Source organism: Ambystoma mexicanum, chromosome 1p (assembly GCF_040938575.1).
Source record: "Ambystoma mexicanum isolate Mex_15411 chromosome 1p, UKY_AmexF1_1, whole genome shotgun sequence".
NCBI lineage: Eukaryota > Metazoa > Chordata > Amphibia > Caudata > Ambystomatidae > Ambystoma > Ambystoma mexicanum.
In genome coordinates, this window is record NC_090921.1 from 299,166,820 (window position 1) to 299,185,117 (window position 18,298).

The following is an 18,298-nucleotide window of genomic DNA, read 5'->3' on the forward strand; positions in this document are numbered from 1 at the left end:
GTTACATCACTTTATCGCTTACCAAGACACCACTAAACACATTGCACTCACTGCTCATGCCCCCACCAAGCGCGACCGCTGTGTCTCCACCTCCAAACGCACCAACTACTCACCAGGCACAATACCCCAGACTCTCAGACAGTAATGGCTGCACAGAACCAATACAGATCCACTAATGGAGATGCACAAACCCCAATGACACCCAACGAACGCCACAGGTCCCTAAAGATCCTCACTTGGAATGTAAATGGCATGGGTTGAAGCATAAAACGCCGGCTCATTATGCAGTTCCTTAACGCGCTCCCCTGACATGGCCCTCCTCACTGAGACCCACTTAATGGGCTCAATCTGCAAGTTCTTCCGTAGAACAACTACCGACTAGCGTATCACGCGGGGTACACAATGGGATCCCGGGGAGTCCTGATCCTCTTACATAAGCGGCTCCCTTTCGAGCCATCTGCAGTGGAACAAGAACCCTGTGGCCGATTCGTGATGTTGCGAGGTCACTTTAGGAGGAGACACTGGCCATTCTAGCGATATACTCCCCACTGGGGCAGTGGGAAGGTCTCTTGAGAGAAGTGACTGCCTTGATGGTGCAACAACAACCGGATTTATGGATTCGGGGGGGGACTTCAACGACGTCATGTGCAACGCACGAGACCGGACCCACATCTGGAATCGGAACCCGAATAGGCCTACGCGGCTGGCGACCTTTGCATCATCCCTAGGCTTAAGTGATGTGTGGAGAGAACTCCACCCCACAGATCAAGGCTTTTCTTTTCATTCGGGAGCCCACGCATCTTTATCCAGGCTAGATTGCTTCTTTCTCCTGACCTCCGAGGCATATAGGGTAATTAAGGCAGAACTGCTTCCCTGTGGTATCTCTGATCACACTCCCTTGGAGGTGATGCTCCGCACGGATCGACCCTGACCACCCAAAACATGGCGGTTAAACAATTACTACCTGGGCCTTCCCGAGTTCATGGAACATATTACAGAGAAGTCTAACAAGTTCTTTGAAATAAACACAGGCTCGGTAGTGGACCCCGTCATACTATGGGAGGCACACAAAGCAGTACTTAGAGGGCCTGGACGTGCAACAAAAGGAAAGAACATCACAGGAGAGTGACGGAGGCAGAGCGCGAGGTAGAGAAATGGGAAACTAGATATATCTCTGACACCACCCCCGAAACACACCACTCCCTCCTGAGGGCTAGAGCGGCCCACCATAACGGTGCTAGATAAAGCAAGGCAGGCGCACAGGGAGTCCAGGACCAGAATTTACAAACAGGGTGACAAAGCAGGTAAACTATTGGCCTGGCTGGAGCGGCGTGAAGAGGGACACAGACACGGCAGGCAGATTACTGATAGCCAAAACGGGCTGGCCCAAACGGACCCAGAGATAGCAGAGGCTTTCGCCGAATTGTATGCTAAGCTCATTGCGGCCCCAACTTCCTCGATAGACCCGTCCCTGCTGGACGAGATTGTGCTCCCGCAGTTATCGTAGCAGCAGAGAACACATCTAGATAGGGAATTAGACGAAGCCGAAATCGCGGAGGCCATGATCCAGCTACAATCCGGGAAAACACCGGGAAATTTACGATCGAGACCAGGAAGAAGCTGGGCATTAATAAGAAGGCGACTCCCCCCCCCCCTCCAAGATTTGTTCCTTGCAGCCAGAGAACAGGGCACCCAATACGCCAGACCAGCAAACAGCCAACATTGTGGTTATTCCCAAACAGGGCAAACCCCCTGACCTGTGTACATCATACAGACCGATATAGCTTATAAACGGTGAAGCCAAAATTCAGCCCAAAGTACTGGCCAACAGGCTTCAATCGGTTATATCCTCACTGGTCCACCAGGACCAATGCGGCTCCATGCCACACAGGTCGACAAGAATGAATCTACGCCGGCTACAGGAACAGGCCCAAATTCTCAATACACCACTCACTCTTCTCGCGATTGATTTCGAGAAGGCGTTTGACTCGGTGGTGTGGGAAAGCCTCTGGGTGACAATGAGGCGCCTGGGCATTGGTGAAGCCTTTCTTAGCTGGGTTCATATGAAGCTCCACTAGCCGCGGTCAGGGTAAATGGCTGGACCTCCGGGACCTTCCTGCTGGGCTGAGGCACCTCCTCTTCACCCTAGCAATTGAGCCACTTGCCCGATGGCTCCGACAGGCTACCACGTTGTCCGGGTTCCGTTGGCCAGAGGGACGAGAGGACAAGGTCTCCCTTTACGTGGACAACCTATTACTCTATTTGAGCAAACCAGACCATGCGTGTCCAATTAAAACCCAGATGCTAATGACATTAGTTAACTTCAGTGACCTCAGAGTAAACTGGCGAAAATCAGTCCTTTTTCCAGTAAAATGTGGTGACCTAGCAATCCCCCAGGACATCCCATATCAAGTGGAGAGAGAGGGCTTCCGCTACCTGGACATAAGGGTCTCAGGGCACCTCTCAGACTATGTGTCCCACAATTTGCATCCACAAATCGATCGCTTTGCTGGGGATGTGAACCACTGGATGCTCCTCCCCCTTACACTTATGGGTAGAGCGGCCCTCTTTAAGATGATGGCACTTCCACGCTTTCTTTACATACTGCAGAACGCCCGACTAGTCATACCGAACTCAGAATTCATTCGGGTGGAGTGCCTCCTTAGGAAATTGATATGGAAGGGTGGGCAACCTCGAATTGCGCTGACCACGCTGCAGCGATCCATCTGGGAGCGGGGTATCGGAGTCCCACATCTTAGGTCCTACTACTGGGCTAGTCAATTAAATGTGGTCAATGACCTCCTCCACGGGGATCGTGAACTCCTGCATATCAGAGCGGAATTACCCATTATTCAAGACACCCTGCCACTCGAAACAATATACCAGAGCCTCCCCAGACCCCCCCTCACAAACTATGTCGGCACATATTGCAGTCATCTGGAGGCAGGCACACAGCCACAAAGGCTGGGGGAATAGGATCACCATGGCGCAACCACTATGGCATAACTATATGCTGACAGAGGTATGGAAGTTGGCTGCGTAGACCCGATGGGTAGGGCCTGGGATAACCACAGTAAGAGATGTTATGGCCGATGGTTCCATCCTCCCGTTCGAAGCGCTGCAGCAGAAATTCGGAATCTCCGCAGCAGAACACTATCGCTATACACAACTGGCACACGCCCTCAATGGATACCGACAGGCACTCACTGATGCACCAGATTATACACCCATGGAACACAACCTTTTTACACAATACATCCCCACCAAGGTCACAACTATTCTATATTAAGCTATTAATGCATTCGCCACCCCGGAGATGGTCAGCCTTAGAACTAGGTGGGAACGAGATGTTGGCACCATTGAACCAGAGGACTTGATTCAAGTTCTCATGCACCCATGCGAAATCGCAGTAGACTCTAAAATCAGACTGGTACAACTCAAAATACTCCACAGAGTGTATTAACTCCACGTGGCCCTTTTTGGTTGGGGAAGGGCAGCGGATCCCAACTGCTTGAAATGCCGGGGAGAGGAGGGCACTTTCATTCATCTCCTCTGGGAATGCCCCAGAATTAAGACCTTCTGGACGCAATGTTGTCAAACATTGACAAGGATCCTGGGACGCACGATAGTACTAAAACGTACAACAATGTTACTTGGGGCCCCAGATGAAAACACCTTGAATAAATGGGAGGGTATCTTCCTATCCACGGAAATGGGCTTGATAAAGCGTAATATCGCACAGAAATGAGGAGCCCCGGAGTGCCCGACCGTGACTCAATGGACTAATGAAATGGACATCTGTGCGGCAAAAGAACACAGAATTTACACAGCACGGGGCGGCCTGGCAAAGGCTACTAAGATTTGGGGAACATTGGAAGAAGGTGTGACCCGAGAACCTCCGGCATGGGGGGGGGTGTGTATGAGCGCAATACGGAATACTGTAAGCAATGTATAACTGAAAAAGAAATGTATGGAGTGGCAAGACATGAATAGATCGATGTACCTACCAGGGCGGTGGGGGGCAGGGGGAACTTGTTGGTATGTTGTATGAATGTTACAAAATCAATAAAATATGTTATAAAAAAAAAAAAAGACTATACTATGTATGGGTCACCGCGAACCTGGTGGGAAGGTTTAAGGAAATAGAGGTGGGCCACATGGGAATATCGGACCACAAAATCATGTCAATGCAACTGGAATTGGGAAACAGGAGGAGGGGAGTATGGGGATGGAAATACCCCGATTCCCTGATGAGGGATCCCGTACTCAGAGAAGAGATGGAGAGTAAGATGAGAGAATTCTTCGAGAATAACAAAAGGGGCGAAACGGGGGAAGACAACAGGTGGGACGGGTTTAAAGCCACAATGAGGGGGGAAATCATAGCAGCCAAAGTACAGAGGGACAAAACTTCAGGCTCTGGAGGCACAACTGGAAGCAGAAGTGGAGGGAGCAAGGACAAAAGTGGCAGAGGTACCCAACAGAAACAACCAGAGGGAATATAGAAGGGCAATGGGCCAATTGGTGATCCTACAGAACAAAAAAGCAGAGGGGGCCCTACTATTTGTTAGACAAAAATACTATGCAAAAGCTACGCAAATGCGAACAAGGCTGATGCCCTACTAGCGCGTCTCCTACGAGGGGTGACGTCGAGAAACGTAATCACGGCCCTAAAATCAGAAGCAGGAGACCGGGCCACACGAACAGAAGACATCCAAGAAATGATGGCCAAATTCTATGAGATATTATACACGTCACAGAACCCCCGAGCTCATGTACAGGAGTTTCTGAGAAGACCACGTTACATAAAATAAGCAGGGAAGCCCAGAATAATATACACCAAAAGATAACAGAAGGCCGAGGGGAGTCATTGGGAAACAGCCCCCGGGCAAGGCCGCAGGCCCAGACGGCTACACACAGTATTTTATAAAACTTTCTCAGGGATTTTGGTACCACAACTGACCCACCTCTTCAATTCCTTCAAGGATAGAGGACATATAGCCCCGTCCATGCAAGAAGCCAAAACCACCCTGATTCTGAAACCAGATAAGGATCCCATGGAAAGGTCGTCCTATAGACCAATAGCGCTCATTAATGTAGATGCTAAAATCTACACTAAAATTCTAGCAAATAGACTATAGGGGTTACTTCCGGACCCGATACATCATGATCATGTGGGATTCATTAAAGGCAGGCAGATGGCAGACAACATAAGGAGGGTAGCGCACCTATTGGAAAAAGTGAAAAAGCAGACACTCCGGCGGTCTTACGATCACTAGACGCCGAAAAAGCGTTCGACCTGGTGGAATGGTCATTTTAATTCAGGGTCATGGAAAGGATGGGGCTCGGAGGCGCCTTCCTGCAAATGGTGAAGGCTAATTACGAGGGCCCTCTGGCACAGTAGCAGTGAATGGAACGACTTTGCGCCCATTCACATTACAAAGAGGTACAAAACAAGGCTGCCCCGTAGCCCCACTACTATACGCAATTTACCTAGAACCCCTACTTCAGGCAATACGAGAGGCAGATGAAATCCGGTGTATCCCATTTGGGGGCAAGCAGCATAAGGTGGTGGCATTCGCCAGTGATATGCTGCTCACCCTGACCAATCCCTCAGAATCATATTACTTGAGGAATTTGGGGGGCGTCAGGGCTGCGCAATAATATGGGCAAATCTGAGCTAATGAATCTGACGCTGGGGAAAGAAGAGAGGGACGAGCTAAAAAGGACAACGCCATTTGCATGGCGACCTGGGGGGGATCACATATTTGGGACTGACGATAACCCCGGCACTTACAGGGTGCTATGCGGTAAATTACCCTCCCCTCCTGAAGGGTATAAAGAAGGATCTTCATAGGTGGCGGAATCTCCGAATCTCATGGTTTTGGGAGATTGGTGGCAATAAAAATGGTCATGCTACCACAGATGCTATCTGTTCCAGGTTATTCCCCAAGCAGTCCCGGCAAGCTTCTTCAGGGAACTTCGAACCCTAACAAACGGGTTCTTATGGGAGGGAAAAAGAGCAAGGATGAGTAGGCAGCAACTTGCATCCCTGAGGAAAGAAGGGGGACTAGCCCTTCCCAATTTCCAACAATATTACGAGCAACCCAGCTAAGGGTAATTAGGGAATGGCTCCACGAGGGGGAAGAGAAACACTGGTTCAAAATGGACAGGGCGTTAACGAAGCACGACTTAAGGGAGGTTCTATGGCTACCAAAGCAACACCAACCAAAACACATGTACGAGAGCTCCATCACCAAACTAGTTGCGGACAACTGGGACAGGCTGGTAAGGCAAAGGGAAATCCCCACAATACTGTCCCCCTTCACACCCATAATCAACAACGGAGATTTCACGCCAGGATTAGAGAGGGGTGCTTTTAAGAAATGGCAGGAGGGGGGCTGTCAGAAGATGCGAGATATGTTTTATGGAAAGAGATAGTCGCCTTCACAGATTGTAAAAGAGATTTTGCAATAGGGGAGGAGGAGAGATTACGGTATTCCCAACTACGCCACTTCTCTCCTACACCCGGTAAACAAAGAAGCGGCCACCAGATCGCCGACTCCTTTTGAGAAATTCCTAATGACAAATGATGGATCCAGGGGGTTGATTTCACAGCTATATAAGATACTAGATGAGGCCACTCCTAGACAAAACTGGGCTTACATGGGCAGATGGGAACGGATACTGGGAAGGGACATAGAGAAGAGGGAATGGGAGAAACTAAGGAGGAAAATCCCCAAGCTAGCGAGAGCTTCTCAAACTCAAGAGGCTTGGTACAAAATACTCTACGGGTGGCACTACACACCAGCCCGCCTCCCCAGGATATACCCAGGGATATCGGGGGACTGCTGGAGAGGGTGTGGAAGGAGGGCACAGCTGAACACATATGGTGGAGATTCCCAAAAATAGAACCCTTTTGGAAGGAAATTCAACAAGCACAGGAACAGGCATTCGGAGCAGAGGGGAGCAGGCCCCTGGAATGGACACTACTGGGCCTTAGGAGCACGGAAGCGGCAGGGGAGCCCCGAGCCAGAGAAAGCGCACGGGTGATGCTTACTATAGTAGGAATGACAATTATCACACAGAAATGGAAAAGCTCGACCATACCGACGTTCCAGGAATAGTTGTGCAAAGTGTGGGAGATAGTCGCCATGGAATGGGCTAGATATGCCATGAACAATACCATGCAGAATTTCAGAAGTGAGTGGGGGAAATCTTGACCTTTCTCAGGGATGACTACAGGATCGGGTGGCGCCTGCAACGCCTTAGACTATTGGACCTACAATGAACTTTAAGGGAACGGAACGAATCAAAGCGGAATGAGAAAGAACCTGAGGGAGCACCAAGGGGGTGGAGGGAGGAAAGGGGAGGGGGCTTTGGGGTTTATTGTTATGTTGAAAAACTCAATAAAAAAAAGAAAAGAAATATGTAAATGTAGGTTAACAAATCAATATTAATCAGTTCAAACTTTCGCACGTAAATCATGGTTGAACAATTTTCAAACAATTTGTGTGGATTCGATACAACCATGTACAAACATACAGAAAAAATTCAAAACATTTCACATACATTTAAAACATATAAAAAACATTGAACCTAACTTTGAGAACTAATATCAACAATTACCGTGAATACGGTATAGGCAATACAGTACAAATTGTGCAAGTCATGGAAAACACGCATAATTGCACAAATCTATCTGGTAAAATCAATAAAGTGCAAGTTGTAGAAGTCACGCAAAAGTGCTAGAGACCATCTGATATATTTTGTGCAAATTACGCAAATGTGCAATACGCCACTAAAATCAGTATTTGAAAACCATAAAAACATGAATACTTTACAAAATATACAATAAACATGGCACATTGATAACGATAGAATAGCACTCTTTTGAGTGATTGAAAGAGAGATCAAAGGCATTTATAACAATTAAATCTGTTGATGGAAAAGTAAGCGAAAAGACAGCCTCAAACAGATTTCAATAAACTGAACACTGCCAATACCGGTATCCGTCTCGCATATGAAGTGTCGAAAGATTGAACATAGTGGTATTAATCAAATTCTACGCCACAGTTCAATGCTGAAACAATAGTTCAGATTCAATAACCTTCAGCAGTTGTACCAATGCAAAAATTAGTGGTTTGTGTTCCCCCACCTTCATTTTAATCCAAAGGAGATCAAAGGTATCCTCAAAATCGATATTGATAAGTCGCATTAATAAATTAGTTCTTACTGTTCGAAAATGTGGACATTCAAGTATCAAATGTTTCAGTGTTTCAGTAGGTTCAGCACAATTCAAAAATCTACAATGGACCACTGGTACAGAGCCTAATCCACATCCCCTTTGGCAGATCCTCTCACGGGTGTGGATTTAATTAAGTTTAAAAAGCATATCACACATGCAAGTAATGTATCATGGGAACATGGTTAAGACAGAACATCGCAAGTCCCTTTTTCGAATTTGTTTAGCATCCTCCTTGTAGGTGGTGTATTTCTTTAGACCATCAATAGTATGCATTCAGTCCCTTTCCTATAGCTTCTTTTTAACATAAGCAGGATGTGAACATAACTCATTGTCTGTAACTGTAACGCTTACCTGGTATCCACGGGGATGTCACTCAGCCTGTTCTGACCTCTTACGACCTCAAACCCTTCCCTGGAGGCTAAATGAACACAGACAGTTCTCAGTCTCACTGCGCTGAACAGTGCAATAGTGACAGGTGTTCCAAGTAATTCAAAGAAGGAGGGATTTCTCATGAGTCCAATGAGTTTAATAACGAAGTAGCCTGACACGTGTTTCGAGTCATCACCGACTCTTCATCTGAGGCTGAAAGTTTCAAGAGCTAGCCTAACCAAATAAATATATTGTGGCCAGACCTGGGCTTACTTTCATTTCATTCAGTTCAGCAGCATTGCACAGAGTTCCGCAATTGCGAAGCAGTGAGAGAGTGCATCTGGCACTGGCCACGATATATTTAATTGGTTAGGCTAGCTCTTGAAACTTTCAGCCTCAGATGAAGAGTCGGTGATGACTCGAAACACGTGTCAGGCTACTTCGTTATTAAACTCATTGGACTCATGAGAAATCCCTCCTTCTTTGAATTACTTGGAACACCTGTCACTATTGCACTGTTCAGGGCAGTGAGACTGAGAACTGTCTGTGTTCATTTAGGTTCTTAACTGTGGGTGGCATCTGGCAGTGCTCCCACACACCTCAGCCACCTGCAGCTTTAGTGCTTCCCTAATTTCTTCAGTGTACAAGCGCTGTGGACTTTGACTTGTTCTGCCAAACCTGTGCGTTTCCCTTCCCTGGAGGCTATTCGACTGGAGACTGGGCCTGAAACACAGGATTGGTAGAGTTTAACTCCCTATTGTCTCTGTGTGCTTGAACCCCTTCTTCCCCGGGCTCCAACCCTTCCATTTGATCCACAGCTCACCTTTTTTTCTTGGATAGTGTGCTCTCCGTCCTGCCTTCAGCGTAGGGGCGCGTTGATTGATGCAGGCTCGTTGCTGCCTAGTTACTTCACTGGCAAGAGTCCGACCAGTAAGTATAATGAGTCTTTTGAACAGTTCTCTAACTTCGTTCCTTTCCTTCCTTAGATGATGGCCGGCGTCCGGGGATGGCGGCGTGCTGCTGAGATGAGTAGCGCTGAAGGTGAGTGATAACGCGATGCGCAATGCACCCCTTTCGTATTTGCATTGAACTGAGTTATTTTTCTGTGTCTTTTAGGTGCTGCAACGTTTTCAGCGTGGATGCCGGTTATGAAGAACAAATGCGGTGGGTAAGCGCGGTATGCAGCGCCTCTAGATGTTTCCACGCTAACCTGGAGTGTCTTTTCCCACTTGCAGATGGATGAGAAGTTCCGGAGACGGAGTTCCCCCAGAGCGGCTGGGATTCAGGTAAGCGTTTGAAGCTTGTACAGTATTTAAAAATAAGCGAAGATTTGCAGAATGCTTACTAATGCCTTTTTTCTGTTCTTTTCCCTTTTCCTTAGGAAGCGGCGTGCCGGGATGGGAATGACACCACCGAAGATGCCCGCAGAACAGAAGGAGCGATGACTGATGGGCAGAAGCGCCGCAAGGTAAGGCTGTTCCTAACGGTGTTCTTGTTCTTGCAGGAGCTGAGAGCAGAAGAAAGATGCAGGCCTACTGGAGACCGATCTGAACACGGTGAGTGTCACGCTGCAGGTGCAGAAAACGCAAAGCATGTTTCTCAGCCTGGGTGTGGCTTAAATAGTCTCTGGGTATCCCAGGTGCCTCTGGGCTGAACCACACCCAAAAGACTAGACCGCACATGCAGTTCTGGTAGCCAGAATATGTGGGGGCATCCATCTTGTCCCCATCAATGCACTACAAGTCCAATCCCCAATGTTATCCTATGGGAGTGAGTGAGTCTGGTGCCACAAGTGCCAAGTCTGGCTCCAAGTGGGTCTTTGGAGGGATGGAGAGGCCCTTGAGGGCCATGTAGGTGATCATGGCCTGGCTCCAGCCTGACATCTTGGAGGGCTGGGGACATGAGGGGCAGGAATCATGACAGTAACGCCAAGTTCCTCAAGTAAAGATTGCATCCTCCGATGACACAGGACAAAAGATCTGGGACCATTTCCTGATAGCCTTTCATGAAAGTCCTGATACAGAGAGTTCTTCGGAGGATCAAGTATTTTAGCAAAGTTACAAAAGGCTCTGCATTCAAATCTACATGCCAATGATATAAGGCCAAATTTGTGATGAATAACACAATTCAGAATAGATAATGCAAGATGCAATACCGTTTTCAGTAAATGATCCTGTAAAGAGTTAAGAAATGTATTGATATTGAATAAGCACATATCAAGACTATAAAGAAGGATAGATTCTGCTTTCAGAGTAAACCATTCTAGCAGCAGAACCAAAGTGAATTTACAGAACCTAGAAAAAATCACCTTCATTTGGCACAACAAGGGTCGAGATTTCAAGTTGAGAATGTCCGTGCATAATTTAACAGACGAGGCATTGCTCATGTGATACCCAAGATATAGGATTTCTGATGGCTGCTCGATAAGAGCAAATATATTGAAAGGAAATGGAGTCAAAGGCTACCCTTGTCAGTGACACTAAGGTGGTTTGTCTAAAAGGGTGCAGTGGAGCTTTGGATACTATATATCAATATGCTCTTCCAGAAAAAGGGAGACAGTTTAAGTTTGCAATTTATTAGTTCACATCCGATAAAAGAATATTACAAATAATGACATATGCCGTCCTGGGCACAATAAATATTGTATATAGATCACAATACTTTTTACATATTTCAGTGGGTTAGTACAATTCAAGTGACTGTGATTTTATGTATTGCTAATAATAAGGCAGTACACAAGCATGGTCGACACACAAACAATTGAGGTGTTTCTGGTGCGGTGGATAGGTGGAAAGAACCAGCGGTTGGAGTGGTCGTGACTTGCTGGTAATGGCACCGCACTGTCATCAGGACTGAGGGAAATTGGAGCACAAAGGCGCCGTAAGGAGAATAACATGCGCCTGTAATTGGTAAAACATAGGATGGGGTGTTAGATCTGGAGTTCATTGGAAAAGGCAAAGTAAAATTGCACAAAAGGGGGACACTGCGGGAAGAACAGCCTACCTAAGGTAGTTCAAGCGTCATGACTGATTGTTGTTGGAGGTGCCGGCGGTTGAGTGCCTGGCATGTTGATTGTAGTCCGCAAAGTGGATAGGTGGTCTCAGTGGTTGCTAAAGAGATTCAAAATCATTTTTGTGGCTCAAGGGAACTGGCACATTCAATATGATATAGAGAAAGGGGGTAGAAACAAGGGATTGTATTACCTTGCAGTATCGATCTTGAATTCAAGTCGAAATAAATTGTGCCGGGAGCCGTGGTTTAATGGCTACGTCTGGTTACTGTGAGAGTCCTGTTGAAAAGGGACACGGATGTATGTAATACAGAGTGCGTATAACTAGCTGCAGAGGTAAGCGTGACTTTGTAATGCCCGAGTGAAGGCGGACATCCATGCAGAGGAAGGGGCCCTGCCCAGTCTTGTGACAAAACTCGAGGGATGAATAGTATTGATTTCTAAGTTTGCTCGTTCACATGGTTTGAGTGGTCACCCGTGAAATTTGCATGGGTTATAGTGATATGGGTGAATGCAAAAATGTGAATGGGCTTAGAGCATGCAGCTGGTTTAGAAGAGTGCTGATCGTGCTTGTGACTAGATTGTACACGTAAAGTAAATTGACCGTGAGGGGCCATGTTGTAACTTAGCGAAATAGCCGTGGTCCCGGTAGCCAAGTAAGGACAAATAAATGCGCGAAGAACAGGGAGTCTTAGAGCTTACCTCTCAGCGAGCTGTATCAGTGGCTTGCGTTGTTGTCTGAATGGTGCGCATGCGTGATGGCTATAATATTTGAGGTAGTTTCTAAACTAAGCGAGACAAGATGCGCATGTGCAAACAGGTAGCATAGCTGTATAGAGCATGGGTAGTGTTTCTATAATGGCGGCATTGCCGGGAATGATCAGTGCATCATGGCTCGATACGTGCACTTGGATAAAGACAGTCTCACAAGATGGAATGTCGTTTAGATTGTCATTTTGGCAAAACGTGTGTTTTTCATAAAAGGTCATTTAGATGTTGATGTACACTGAAGAAAATATCATTTCACCAAACCATGTGTTTTTGTTGAAAAAACAACCATTTGCAGAAAATGATAAAACATACAAAAATGTTAGAAATTTAGACAAAGAATCGTATATATACATTGCTCATTGAAAAAGCCCACAAATTGCAAGGGTGTAAGGAATAGAGACCCATCTTGTTAACAGAAACAATCATTTTAGTTGGTAGTAAATAGAGCAATATTGCAGTGTGAATGAATGAAGATAAGTTACATAAAACACAGAGTAGAGATGAAGAGATTCATCATGGGAGTTTCTTGATAAAGCCCATGTTAGTGTTAGTATGATTTCTGACTAATAGTGTTTAGAACAACAGGTGTATAAAGCAACAGTCGAGAGAGAAAAGAGGGGTGCTCGATCATTTGTTGAAGAACAAATTCCACTCAATAGATATATTGAGGCCATTGTTAACAGAATCAAGCCGGTAGATCCATTTTTGTTCCAGTTTTTGTAGTGCGAGATCTCTGTTTCCTCCATGGAATGGATTATTGACAGTTTGGAGCACTACCCAGAAAAGGTCGTTATGACTGTGTTTTTTCAATTTGTAGTGAGCCACTAGGGGCTTGTCATCGACTAGATTTTTAAGGCAGGAGCGATGTTCGCAGATTCGTTGTTTTATCTCTCTCTTGCATTTCCCAATGTAAATTAGATTGCAGGGACTCTTAATGGCGTATACTGACCATTTTGTTTTACAGTTGGTGAAATTGGGAAAGGTCCATCTTATGTCCTTGAGGTCAATCTGTTTTATGTTGTTGGTCAGGGAACATACTGAACAATTATCACATCTGAAATTACCTCTGACGGGAGGGAGATTCCAAAGGGTAGTTTGGGAGATTTTTTCTTTTGTCTTATCTTCGTAGGTATGCACAAGACGGTCTTTAAGGTTTCTGTTCCATGTAAATGCAAATCTAGGTTTCATGGGTTTAAAATCTTCTGTGTGGAGTGTATCCCAATGACGAAGAATAGTTTTTTTGAGGGGATTGCTGATGGCAGTAAATGTGGTTACACATGTCATCTTGGTTTTGTCTTGTTCTTTGGGTGCTGGTGTGGGGCATCTCTCTCTGTCGGTGTGTTTTGCTCTTCTGCGAGCTTGACGTATGATGTGACTCGGGTATCCACGTTCTTTTAAGCCGGGTACTTAGATCATTACTTGTGGTTTTATAGTCTTCGTGTGTACTGCAGTTTCTTCTCAATCTGAGAAACGGGCCAAATGGAAGATTTGTCTTGAGACCCGCTGGATGAAAGCTGCTATATTCTAGGAGAGTGTTTTTGGAGGTTGGTTTCCTGTAGAGAGTAGTGGCTAGACAATTGTTGGAAGCTTTGTAGATGTCCAAGTCTAGGAAGGGGATCCTACTGAGATTGTAGTTGATTGTGAATTTTATGCATGGGTTACGTGCATTTATCCAATCTTTAAAAATGGACAGTTGTTCAGTGGTGTCTTTCCAGGTCATGAAAACATCATCGATGTACCTGCACCAACATCCGATGGAGTCCTTAAATGGGTTGGACTCGTGGTAGATGGATTGTTGTTCGAAAGTGTCCATGAAGAGATTGGCTACGTCGGGGGCAAAGGTCGCCCCCATGCTGGTACTGTGACATTGTTGGTAAAACGTTTCCTCATAGATAAAGTAGTTTTCCATCAGAGCTATCCTAGTACATTGTAACAGGAATGAGGTAGGTGGGTCCAGGTGTGGCCTTCTGTTCAAGTAAGTCGCTAGGACAGTTATACACTCTAATTGAGGTATACTAGTATAGAGTAACTCTACATCTAGAGTCACCAATAAATCATTACTGCCGACAGTTACTGTTCTTAACTTCTTTATCATTGCTGTGGTGTCTTGAATATACAATGGCATACAGCTAATGAATGGTCTCAGGAAGTGATCGATGTAGATTGAAAGAGTTTCGAGGATAGACCCAATGCCAGCGACTATTGGGCGGCCTGGAGGGACATCAGCATCTTAATGTACTTTTGGAAGCAGATAGAAGGCGGGGATGATTGGATGACGATTTATCAGAAAGGTCTTTTCGTCTTCATCTATCCAACCCTCTTGCCAGGCATGGCACATCAAACTCTCAATTTCTGCCAATAGTCTAGCAGTGGGATTCGTAGGTATCCGTCTGTAAAACTTGGTATCGGATAATTGTCTGTTGACCTCATTGTTGTACAGGACACGACTCCAAAGGACAATACCTCCGCCTTTGTCTGCCGGTTTAATTATGAAAGTATGGTCACTTTCTAATGATTTGAGAGCCAGGCGTTGTTTTCTGGTGAGGTTGTCTGTGTACTGGGTTTTCTTGTTGTCAAAAATCTTGTACATTTCCAGTAGAATGCGGTTTTCAAAAGTGAGGATCTCTGGGCACACCATAGATGCTAGCGATGTGAAGGATGATGGTGGTCTTAGTCCGGTTGTTTTTGGTGGTTCTTTTTTGGGACTATCTCGAAAGAAATAGCGAAGGCAGATAGTTCTGAAAAATGTACATAATTCAACTTCTGTGCTCAATCTGTCGGGCTGTGTTGTAGGTATGAAGCTCAGGCCTTGCTGAGGATGTTTATTTCATCAGAGGACAGGATGTGATCACTTAAATTTAAAATCGGAATTACCATGTCTGGGGTGGTGGGACCCATTGGCGGGTTCGCATTTGGTGGGGTCCTTGATATCTTGGTCGTCCACGTCTTCCGCGCCCTTGAAAAAATTGTGGTTGTTGATTTTGGCCTGGGTTAGGCACTGATAGACCACTAGTCATAGAGTCAGAGTCGCTACTGTGGGAGCTATTGGAGAAGGTCACAAATTTCTTGTTGTTCTTTCTTCTTGGATTTTGCCTATTGTTTGACGCCGTTTGGTTCAGTTGGTCATAAAAGCCTGCGACAAGATAAGGATAGGTTTTCTCTTCTTTGTAGTATTTTATATCGTTTTGCAATTTCCAAAGTTTTTTATCAATTGTGAACTTCTTGAATTTGGTTATTTGGTTAGCTCTAAGACTCCCTGTTCTTCGCGCATTTATTTGTCCTTACTTGGCTACCGGGACCACGGCTATTTCGCTAAGTTACAACCTTGCCCCTCATGGTCAATTTACTTTACATGTACAATCTAGTCACAAGCGCGATCAGCACTCTTCTAAACCAGCTGCATGCTCTAAGCCCATTCACATTTTTGCATTCACCCATATCACTATAACCCATGCAAATTTCACGGGTGACCACTCAAACCATGTGAACGAGCAAACTTAGAAATCAATACTATTCATCCCTCGAGTTTTGTCACAAGACTGGGCAGGGCCCCTTCCTCTGCATGGATGTCCGCCTTCACTCTTGCATTACAAAGTCATGCTTACCTCTGCAGCTAGTTATACGCACTCTGTATTACATACATCTGTGTCCCTTTTCAACAGGACTCTCACAGTAACCAGACGTAGCCATTAAACCACGGCTCCCGGCACAATTTATTTCGACTTGAATTCAAGATCGATCCTGCAAGGTAATACAATCCCTTGTTTCTACCCCCTTTCTCTATATCACATTCAATGTGCTAGTTCCCTTGAACCACAAAAATTCTTTTGAATCTCTTTAGCAACCACTGAGATCACCTATCCACTTTGCGGACTACAATCAACATGCCAGTCACTCAACCGCCGGCACCTCCAACAACAATCAGTCATGATGCTTGAACTACCTTAGGTAGGCTGTTCTTCCCGCAGTGTCCCCCTTTTGTGCAATTTTACTTTGCCTTTTCCAATGACCTCCAGATCTAACACCCCATCCTATGTTTTACCAATTACAGGCGCATGTTATTCTCCTTACGGCACCTTTGTGCTCCAATTTCCCTCAGTCCTGACGACAGTGCAGTGCCATTACCAGCAAGTCACGACCACTCCAACCGCTGGTTCTTTCCACCTATCCACCGCACCAGAAACACCTCAATTGTTTGTGTCAACCATGCTTGTGTACTGCCTTATTATTAGCAATACATAAAATCACAGTCACTTGAATTGTACTAACCCACTGAAATATGTACAAAGTATTGTGATCTATATACAATATTTTTTGTGCCCAGGACGGCATATGTCATTATTTTTAACATTCTTTTATCGGATGTGAACTAATAAATTGCAGATCTTAACTGTCTCCCTTTTTCTGGAAGAGCATATTGATCTATACTATCCAAAGCTCCACTGCACCCTTTTAGACAAACCACCTTAGCGTCACTGACAAAGGTAGCCTTTGACTCCATTTCCTTTCGATATATTTACCTAAACCCTCCGGAGTCAGGCCCCCATCAAAAAAGAGGGTTCTTTTGCCCTTAGTGCACACTTGCTCGATAAGAGCTCCATCAATCACCCATCTATAATGTTTCAGCTTTTTGCCTGCAGAAAAAAAACATCTTGGTTTTGGTTTGGTTGGGTCGAAGATACGTGAATTTTTGAAAGATTTGCAACTTTCTTTGTAGCCCAAAAGGGGTAAGGTCCAATATGATAATATCGTCTGCAAATGCTAGCCAATGCAGGTGCAAAGAACCCTTTTGAACCACAAAAATTTTTGAATCTATCCACTGCTCACCCAAATCACATAAATATAAATTAAATAATGTGGCTGCAAAATTTCATCCCTGTTTTAATCCTAAATGAGTCATGCTGGATTCCGTCATGGCACCCTCCTGAGTGATTCTAACTTTGTATGCGGTATTGCTATGGAGCTTTGAGATCCAGTAGATCAATAGAGCTGGAATACCTAAAACAGCCATCTTATTCCACAAGAGATTCCTTATTACTGTGTCAAATGCGGCAGACATATCTATGAGAGCCATATACACTGGAGTAGAACCCTTGATCTTCGTACCAGCCAAGATGTGCGCAATTGTAGTTGCGTTTAGTACCATACTCATGCCTTTGCGGAAGCCAGTCTGAAATTTAGAATATATATGATGTAAGGAACATATATTTGTTCAACTCATAAGTATTAGGATGGAAAAAAATGTGGCTGCAGCATCAGTAAGCGAAATGGGGCGGTAGCTATATGGACAAGCAGGATCACCTTTTTGAATATTGGTACTATGATAGAGGTCACCCGTGTTTCCGGAAGAGAGAAAGTTGAGTAGATGAGATCAAATTTCTGTTTTAGAATAGAGGCCCATAACAGCGGGTTTGCTTTATATACACATGGCGGAATGCCATCTGGACCAGCGGCTCTAGAAGGGTTTTGCCTACCTATGGTCCACTCAATATCTTGGGTGGTCCACTTGAGGCATTGCATCTCAAGGTTCGGCGGTTTCTGATATCTTTAAAACGAGGTGGAAGTTGGAATTTGGTTTCAATATGAGCTTTCCATATATCCGCCAGAATCATGTTAGTAGAAGTATCATTACTTCATGAGTCTGGTTGCTTAATTACTGACCAAATTGATCTAGTATCACGTTGACGGATGAATCTAATCATTTCACAATTCTCCTTATAGTAACAAATTATTGATACCTTTCGCCTTATTTTTATGTTTGAAGAGTATGTTTTCTGAGAAATTGTTACTGAGAATTACCCAAGGCAACAGTCTTAAGATTTCTCAGCTCCCTATTCTTAATTCGTTTTAACATCTTCAAATTATAGTGAAACGGATATTTATCTGGTGGTTTGGTCTTTGGC

The 18,298-nt window shown here is 45.2% G+C and overlaps 1 protein-coding gene across 5 annotated transcripts in view; it reads left to right on the forward strand.

Annotated features, from left to right (window-relative positions):
* Window positions 1-18,298, forward strand: part of ABCA7 (ATP binding cassette subfamily A member 7) — a 2,687,121-nt gene that overhangs the window by 226,708 nt on the left and 2,442,115 nt on the right. The window lies entirely within an intron of this gene.